General features: G+C 39.6%; 1 long non-coding RNA gene across 1 annotated transcript; it reads right to left on the bottom strand.

Annotated features, from left to right (window-relative positions):
* Nucleotides 1-298: 298 nt before the first annotated feature.
* Nucleotides 299-6,140, bottom strand: LOC144587904 (uncharacterized). The gene is made up of 2 exons (XR_013543143.1): nt 3,481-6,140; nt 299-2,608 (listed from the first exon to the last, which is right to left on the bottom strand). It is a non-coding gene; the product is annotated as an uncharacterized LOC144587904 (long non-coding RNA).
* Between the last annotated feature and the right edge of the window lie 557 nt (nt 6,141-6,697).

Genomic DNA, 6,697 nt, shown 5'->3' with positions numbered 1-6,697 from the left:
ACCACCATATTTCTCCCATTCTGGCCGTGTTGCATTGGCTGCCCGTTCGATTCCACATTGACTTTAAAGTTTTGATGCTTATGTACAAAGCCCTAAATGGTTTAGGGCCTCGATACTTGGCGGAACGCTTACTTCCATCCAGTTCTACCTGTGTCACCCACGCAAGTTAGGAGGTGAGGCTGAGAAGCCTGACGCCGAGGGAGGGCCAGAAGGAAAAAACAAGAAACTGGGCCTTCTCGGCGGTGGCTCCTTGCCTCTGGAACAATCTGCCTCCGGAGATTCACGCCGCTCCCTCGCTGGGTACTTTTAAAAATCAGTTAAAAACTTGGATGTTTAGGCAGGCCTTCCCCTCCAGTTAATTCCTCATTTTCTTCTCCCTTTTTTTCTTATTTGACTTATATTATATGCTTTCCATCTTGATGAATTGTGTAATTGTGTTATACATTTTTATATTTGTGTGGTACTTCATGTTGTAAGTCGCCTAGAGTGGTTGAAATAACCAGATAGGCAGGGTATAAATAAATAAATAAATAAATAAATAAATAAATAAATAAATAAATAAATAAATAAATAAATAAACAAACAAACAAACAAACAAACAAACAAACAAACAAACAAATAAATAAATAAATAAATAAATAAATAAATAAATAAATAAATAAATAAATAAATTTGACACAGCTTCAGTTGGCTTAGTGTCAGCATATCTGGCTCACCATCACCTTGGTTGGTTGAGTTTACATTCATAGTTCTCCAAAAGTAACATTTCCAGTTTCTGCATTCAACTAATGATATCTTGTAGCTATGAACCTTGCACCAGATCTCAACAGAACAAATATTTGGGCCAGCAGAAATTTGTAACTAGAAAGGATTACATTGTGTACCTTTCCATTTAATGGTTAGACAAACAAAACAAAGTCCCCGAATAATGGACAATTCAATAAGGCATTAAGAAGAAGTAAATAAGCTATTTCCTTAGCTGAAGCTCTGAATTCCATTCCCAATTCACTTTTTCCCAGACACACAAAGAGCTACTTAGTTCAAAACAGTGTGGGGTAAGTTCCTTTGAGGGTTTCCAGTTATGTTTTATAAATTCATTGGCAGAAAATCATAATTAGATAAAGCAATCCAAATTTGTTAATTCTGAATTTTAAAACATGCTTTTAGAGCCCAGATGCACATAATGGAAAACATATCATCTGAGCATTTTTAATTCATTATGAAATGACAGCTTCCACCCCCATCACAACTGGAATCACAGTGGAGAGATCCGTATCAGGTTCAGAACAATACTGGGGAGAACCCACAATGAAATGTTCAGTAGATCAGACTCATGGGAGACATTCTAACTGTTTCCTCCCCAGTGAAGGTCCTGACAAATGTTTGTTCTCCTCCTGGGACCAGGAGAGAAAGTCCAATGTGTGCCCAGGGCAGAACCTATGGCAAATACAGATGAGTGTTCTATACCAATTTCCTGCTAAATCCTTCAGTTTATTTGTCCTTACTAGTGTGGTATACAGTGGTGCCTTGCTTGATGACGTTAATTCGTTCCAGCGAAATTGCTGTAGAGTGAAAATGTCATCAAACAAAATAAAAAACCAATTGAAACATATTTAAAACTGATTAATGCTTTCCAATGGGCGAAATACCTAATCGTCCAGCGAAGATCCTCCATATGGCAGCCATTTTCGGGTGCCTGTCTTGCGAAAAATGCCTCCTAAAACAGCAGGGAGCCATTTTGAGCAGCCGGTGGCCATTTTGAAAACCCAACGATCAGCTGTTTTGATCGTTGTAATGTGAAGAACCGGTTCCCGAAGCAGGGAACCAATCATCGCAAAGCAAAAAAACCCTATTAAAACATCATTTTGTGATCGCAATTGAGAGCACAAAAACATTGTCGTGAAGCAGATTCGTCATTATATGGGGTAATTGTTAAGCGGGGCATGACTGTATGAAGATAAATATCATTCAAAGGTATTTTTTGGCATGGACCAAAACTTGGGAGCAACTGTTTAGGGGACAATGCCTCAGAAATGCTGACATAGTTCTCAGTGTGTTCTGCAATAAAACATGTTTCTGGGGGACTAAAATGTCCCATCCTGGTCCTCAAGGGTGAAGAAGCATGAAAACAAATGACATGGTAAAACTATCCATATATAAGCAGTAGTAGGATGGCACTTGTGGAACTACCACTGTTCTGTTACGGGTGACTAAAGCATATCATTTCAGTTATTTTTCTTTAAAATAAATTCCCAGGCTCTGCTTATTTGATAGATCATGAGATTATTGAGAACACAGCATATTTTATTTCAATAAAGTGTTTGACATGGTCTTACATGACATCCTTCTGAACAAGATGGTAAAGCATGGGCTGAATTGTACTCCTGTCAGGTAGATTCATGGCTGGTTGAGCAGCCGTTCTCAGTGAATAATAGTTCAGCCTTCCTGCGGAGAGAGAGCTCAAGCAGTACCACAGGGCACAGATGGGGTGTCGAAAAATTGTTTATGAAATATGAAGATGGCAGAAAAGTGGAAGAGATAACCAATGTTATAGAAGTCAAGGTTGTGGTTCAAATGAGCTGCAATGAGCTGGAACATTGGACTGCATCTAACAAGAGAAGAATCAACAGAGATAAGATATATCTTTTAGGTAATGCACACAGACAAGTATTAAAATATGGGATTATCAAATCTTAGCTTGGCAAAAAGAAAAGTGAAAAAGATGTATCTGACTTGGGAGGTTGAATATGAGTTGGAGATTTGATGTGGCTGCTAAAAAAGTGAAGGCAGCCTTGAGCCACAGTAACAGAAAATGTAATGTCCATATCATGGGAAGTAACTGTCTTCTACTCTGGGTTAATTGTATTTGGAGTATTGTATCAAATTCAGGGCAGTGGCAGCTGATTACTCCAGTTTCAAGGATTCTGTGAATAAAGTGCAGGTTTTGCTCTGCACTTTTATAGGAGCTGTCCAGGGTGCTGGAGTCAATTCCCAAATGGGAAATAGTATAGTAATGAAAGCAAAGATAATGTGATACCACCTATATTTTTTTTCTAATTTCAAGTCTCTTAGCTGTCAGCTCACTCACGGCAGTACAGGAGTGTACTCATGCAGTGCATCATGGCCTCTCCCAATTTGAAGGGACCCTCGCCCAGCAGGCCGAGGCAAAGAGGCAGTCCCGAAACCAGCAAAATCAGGGAGCTAGACAGGGTACAGGTTGTATTTGTCCTCAGTGTGGAAGGGATTGTCACTCTCAAATTGGCCTTCTCAGCCACACTAGATGCTGTTCCAAGTCCTCCATGCAGAGCACGATACCATAGTCTCTCGAGACTGAAGGATGCCTATGCAGTATGTATAGCTGTCAGCTGTACATCTTACTTATGAAGTGGGACCAATAATTATTTTTCTTTATCTTGAAAAGTGCACTAAAATGCTGTAGAAAATATCTAATAATAATGCAAATAAATTACCGTTGCTTACCTGACAGAAACCTGCTCCATTAGTAGTCAGAAGCTATGGGCTATGCCATGCAGGGACACCCAAGATGGACAGGACATAGTGGAGAGTTCCGACTAAACGCAATCCACCTGGAGTAGGAAATGGCAATGCCACTCCAGTATCTCTGCCAAGAACGCCGCATGATCAGTAGTCAGCTGGCGGAAAGCAATTTGAAAGAGTTAAATAACTATATTTTAAACAAATAATCTGCTTATTGTAGTGAAATGACTAACAGGATCAGAATACACTTTCTGTGCCTGTTTTTCACTGTGTGGTTATGATAGAAGAAGTGTGAAAGATTGGATTTCTGACTGCATATTATTATCTTTATTGGATGAAAGGCAGAAATGATGAGTGCTGAATCAGCTTTCTGGGGAGATCATGTGCTCTTAATCTCTCTTCCTCATTGCTACTGAGCAATACACAATGGAGAAAATCATAATACAAGAAAAGCTATGCTGGAAGAGAACAAAAGCCTGTCTAATCTGGCATTCTGTTCCCACAGAGGCCAACCACATGCCCAAACAGGAAGCTGGCCAGCAAGACGTGAACACAACAGCACCTTCCCACTTGAGTTCCATATATAGGGAATTCATGCCGCTTTCTTAAAACACATGGAATGCTTTAGATGCAGATTGACAAGTGAATTGAATAATTCATCCATGTAATTCACACACACACACCCCAAAAAAAGTACAGAAGAGGTGATTTGGGTTGCTGAAATTCAGCATTTAGTTCTTGTAAGAAGTTCCTACATGTTGCTTGATGACAACCCCACAGCACAGATAATGGTGAAAGATGCTGGAAGCAGTATTCCAGAAAGTCTTAAAGGGCCCCAGGTTCCCCATAAGAGTGAATTCATCCAGCATGCAGTTATATAGTCAAAATGGCATCAAAATGGCACAATTCAAAGCACACTTTGTGAGCCTCAGTTTTTGCAAATATAAAAAGATACAGCTAGAAAATGTATCCTTAAGATGAAAATATCACTTGGTTGGTCATGGTAACTAGCCATTAGAGAAAATATTTGTTTGGTGCCTACAAGATTGTAAAAGTATGCCTTACAGAGGGAAATAGGGAGGAGTTCACAGCATGCCAGAAGGAAGTGACTGGGCAAAATTCCAAGACTTCCTCCCCCCCTTTTTTAGTGGAGCCTTGATTGAGGTGGTGGTGTCTAGCTTCAATTTACCTTAAGAACCACCATGTTACGCCTTTACCCTGATTAGTGATCTCTTATTTCAGTTTGATTCCCTTTTTTAATATATAAGATGTGTCCCCTTGCAATTCCAGAAGTTAAGTGTATACATGCTTTCAACATTGAAGGCCACCTTAATATTTTTTCCTTTACATCTTCTAAGTAACTCCTCTTGTTTGTCTTTTCCCAATTCTTGTTCCTGTCTCTCTAAAAATTCTGCCATCCCTTGTACTGAGATCATTTTATGCACTTGATCCATCTCCAATAGCTCTTCTAGGCTATTTTTACTTAAATCTGCTGGTTCTAAATTTTCTCCTCTGATTTCCTCCAGTCCCTCCTTTGACTGGCATACATAATCCACCACCCTCTCATTTCCTTGTTCATTATTCCTTGTCTCCTGTTGATTATAGTCCTTCCTTAGTTGTTCATTGAATAATTTCACCTCTTCGTTGTGGGATCTCAGTATTTCTAAAATTGCTTGAAGAATAGAATTTGTTTCATCTCAGAATTTTCCTTGTTGTAGCATTATGTGCCAGATATCAAATAATTGTATTCCAAGTGAATGTTGTCCAGTTGCTTAAAGTAATCAGTTCAGTTCCATCAACACTTGCTTCCATAGGTCCACTTTAATAGATGATCATCTTTAGGGTTTAACTTGAATCTAGTCTCAGATGTAAATGGTTTCCCCCACTTGGAGGCTCAATGACACTTGCTCACCAAATAGCTCACTTGATGTTTATATTCATGGTCTGATGTCTTTTGTAATCCAACCCCAGAGACAGTCCATTCCAGTATTGATTCTATCCCGGCCTGTGCTCCAGTCAAGTTCAGAACCCAGGATATAGTTTAAAAATTCCACTTTGGCAGGATTAGACTTTCTATGGTTAATTCATCTATTCTTCAGTCAGTCCTCAGGAAAAAAAAGGAAGTCAAAACCTCCATAGATTGTTCAAGGTCATTGTTCTGGGCTTTTTGCCAATACTGTAGAGGCTGTAGCCATAACATAATAAGTTTAACTCCCAGAGTTGTTTAGCTAATAATAATTTTAAGAGCATGTTTTCTTAAGTTTCTAACACCAAAGTAATACCAAACATCCTTCCCTGAAGTATAATTAAATGTTTAATTAGTGTCCAATTTATTTTCTTTGCATCTCTTTGTGTCTCTTCTCTCCCAATTCACGACTGCTTAATAAATGGAGGTGATAGGAGACACTTCTTTCTGTATATAGGGATTGTCTCATCCAGGGATAGTCATAAAGCAGTATAGTTGCAATATCTCACCCAATTATACCATTGATGTTAATTAGCTGATTTATCGCTTCTCTATTGCCAGCTGCCGATGACTTGCAAGTGAGCAATTCGGCTGCTTGTTTCCGCCTTCTGGTTGATTGGGGAGTTTCCTGGATGAAACAGGGGTAACCACCATCCCCCCTGTGATCAACAGACTTCTCCCCCATTTTGCCTCTTTGGGGTGGTTTTACTCCCCCCCCCGGTGGTCCCAAACAGGTTAGAATCCAGCCCAGGGGACGGAGCTCCATCTTCCTCCTGCTGTCTTATCACAGTGTCAAGCCAGAAGTATTCTTCTTTCACAATTTTTAATCATAATCTTAAGCAGATTCCCATGGAAATAATTTTCTGCATGTTGTCAACTTAAGTTGTGAAATCTAGCCAGCCAGCCTTGAAGTATATGTCTTTTATTGCTAATTAAAAACAATCACTTTTTGAGATGTCCATTAAAAAACAAAAATAATGACAATTGTTTTGTGCTAGGGAGAGAAGTGGTTAATTAATAATAATAATTTTTAAAGGAGTCAAGTTCAGGGATGTTCCCTTGCTTGGTGTCTCTTTGATAATTGTGATGAACACAAGAAGGAATCTATAGATCAGCGGTCCCCAACCATTTTGGGACCACGGACTGGCTGAGCCTCTGAAGAAGGCAGGACACCCTCCGCCCGCGTTTGCACAAGCACACACATGCTCTCGGGTGCATGCACAAAGCAGTGGG

The sequence above is a fragment of the Pogona vitticeps genome, chromosome 1 (assembly GCF_051106095.1).
Source record: "Pogona vitticeps strain Pit_001003342236 chromosome 1, PviZW2.1, whole genome shotgun sequence".
Lineage (NCBI taxonomy): Eukaryota > Metazoa > Chordata > Lepidosauria > Squamata > Agamidae > Pogona > Pogona vitticeps.
Note: the sequence above shows the minus strand (reverse complement) of the source record. Positions and strands in the feature narration are given on the sequence as shown.